Genomic DNA, 2976 nt, shown 5'->3' on the forward strand with positions numbered 1-2976 from the left:
TGTGTACAGCTCATGCTTTGATAGTTCAAAACTCTCCAAATGGAGATATTAGACAAGAATTATTATTTTTAAAAAATATATTTTATTGATTTTTTACAGAGAGGAAGAGAGAGGGATAGAGAGTCAGAAACATCGATGAGAGAGAAACATCGATCAGCCGCCTCCTGCACAACTCCCACTGGGGATATGTCCGCAACCAAGGCACATGCCCTTGACCGGAATTGAACCCGGGACCCCTCAGTCAGCAGGCCGACACTCTATCCACTGAGCCAAACCGGTTTTGGCAAGACAAGAATTATTTTAAGTTAACAAATGAATTTTTAATCCCTTTAAATTACGTATTAAAACTTTAATGGGACACACAGGAATCCATTTAAAGCACCACTAAAGACTGATGTGATTTCCAGAAAAGAAGCAGGTAGGGGCAGGACAGCTCCGCTAGCGCCCAAGTGCCCAGTGCCACCTGCATGGAGCGGGGATGCTTTCGAGGCGCTGAGAGACCTGACAGGGAGATGGAGAAATGTGTGTGTTTCTCTAGTGGAATGTGAACGTGGACTCTGCATTTCATTCTCTGACAAGCCGGACCCAGAATGGTACTTCACCGGTTCTTATGTAGTTGAATGACATTTAGCGATCTTTTGTTTACCAATCTTTTGTATAAATATAGAAATCTCAGGTCCGTGAAAATGTTTCTCAGGCCATACTTCTATTTCTGCACAGCTTTATAGGCAATAATCCTAACCGTCAAACTCTGACTATGCCATTGGCTTGCTGACCTGCACGGAGGGTAAGACAGACACCGAAGAGAAGGACGTAGCTCGTCTGCAGACATGACCCCTGACGCCTGCTGCCTGCGCTCTTGCAGCGCGCGCACAGGTCATCCCTGCGGCGGTCCAACCGGCCAGATCCCCCAAACGCACATCTCCAGTTCCTGCAGTGATTCTAATCCCTGGCAATACTTTCAAGCTTGGATTTCTAGAGGCGACAGGCATGCTGTCACATAGACACATACCTGAGCTGCACATTCATGTTTTCCAACCATTTGGACAGTATGAAGGGCAGCGACACCCTCCTGGGATCTGAGCAGTCCTGCGGGTTCCCGCCGAGCCGAACCCCGGACCCGCTGGCACGGCTGCGAGCAGCGCTCACTATGCTTTGGTGGGATTGCCTGCAGGCTTGGGGTCATAACCGTATAGGAAAGTAGCTGCTATTACAAGGATGGCTCCAAGGAAGAAGACACTGGTTGGCACAAAATCTTGTAGCCAAAAGTAGGATATCAGTGTCGATAATATTATGGATAAAGAAGTTGCAAATCCTTTTAAAATATTATCTGCATGCTTTCTAACAGCCGCTATGACAAGGCCTCCCAGTGCCTGAAGCACAACAACTGCCCAGGTCAGTCGGTTGTAGCCCTGGAAAAAACCCGTTCTGTGATACCGGTTCTCCATCATACACGTACACGTGCATCGAGCCAAATATGCTCCCGAAGAAACCCAGTTGAATGTTTCTGATCCACACCGACTGCTTGGTTTCTTTTAGGATTTTCTCGAAGCACACCCCAGCGAAGCCACTGGAAAAGCAGGCCGTGAGAGGCCCACGAACTGCGAGCCGGCCGAGAGCGCCTTCGAGTCCAGCTCCTGGGCATCCGAAGGCCACTGTACAAAAGCCACTCCGGCCATCAGAATCATCAGGGAGAGTCACTGCACTGGTACACACCCAGCTTTTTACCCAGTATAGACACAGAGAACAGTGCCGTCGTAAGGATTTTCAGCTGATACGTGACCTGGTAGGTGGCTACGTCGAGATTGGACAGCGGCACGTAGAGCAGGTTGTTCTGAAGAGTGTATATCCTGGATGGAATAGCAAGTTTGATCATTTCCATAGGCTTGTTAAGGATCTCATCCCGCAGTATTCGATTCAGTGCTCTCAGACTACATTGGCTGTCTTTGTAGACTAATAGAATGCAGGCCATTATCTTCAGAATCTCAGCCACAACCACAGCCATGGAGGACAGTATCAGTGTCGATAATATTATGGATAAAGAAGTTGCAAATCCTTTTAAAATATTATCTGCATGCTTTCTAACAGCCGCTATGACAAGGCCTCCCAGTGCCTGAAGCGCAACAACTGCCCAGGTCAGTCGGTTGCAGCCCTGGAAAAAACCTGTTCTGTGATACCAGTTCTCCTTCATACACGTACACGCCCATCGAGCCAAATACGCTCCCGAAGAAACCCAGTGGAATGTTTCTGATCCACACCGACTGCTTGGTTTCTTTTAGGATTTCTCGAAGCACACCCCAGCGAAGCCACTGGAAAAGCAGGCCGTGAGCACGGCCATGAGGCCCACGAACTGCGAGCTGGCCGAGCGCGCCTTCGGGTGCAGCTCCTGGGCATCCGAGGGCCACTGTACGAAAGCCACTCCGGCCATCAGAATCACCAGGGAGAGCCACCGGCACACACCCCGCTTCTTACTCGGCAGAGACATGGAGAACAGCGCCCTGGTCGGGATCTTCAGCTGATCCGTGATCTGGTCCGTGGCTGCGTGGAGATCGGACAGCGCCACGTGGAGCAGGTGGTTCTGAAGAGCGGATATCCCGGGTGGAATAGCGGGTTTGATCGTTCCCATGGGCTTGTTAAGGATCTCCTCCCGCAGGAGTCGATTCAGTGCTCTCAGACCACATTGGCTGTCTTTGCAGACTAACAGATGGCAGGCCATGATCTTCAGAATCTCAGCCCTGGAGGACAGGTACCCAGGCCCCTCCTCCTTTAAAGTCCTGGAGCAGCGCCCCGGGAGCACCAGGCTGGTCCTCTGAAAGACCAGAATCCCCAAGGAAAGGCATTGGAGGTTGGCAGACAAGGTTTTATCTGCATCCGCCTGTCCCGCCGGGTCCCCCGCGCCCGCCTTCCTCTCCGTCGTCCCTGCCGCCAGAGCTTCCTGTGCCAGTCCCGCCTCTGCTCAGGCCACAGCCACGACCA

At 51.3% G+C, this 2976-nt stretch overlaps 1 pseudogene; it reads right to left on the reverse strand.

Annotated features, from left to right (window-relative positions):
* Nucleotides 1-393: 393 nt before the first annotated feature.
* LOC102258213 overlaps nucleotides 394-2976 on the reverse strand; it is a 13050-nt pseudogene continuing 10467 nt past the window's right edge.

This window comes from Myotis brandtii, unplaced genomic scaffold, assembly GCF_000412655.1.
Source record: "Myotis brandtii unplaced genomic scaffold, ASM41265v1 scaffold898, whole genome shotgun sequence".
Lineage (NCBI taxonomy): Eukaryota > Metazoa > Chordata > Mammalia > Chiroptera > Vespertilionidae > Myotis > Myotis brandtii.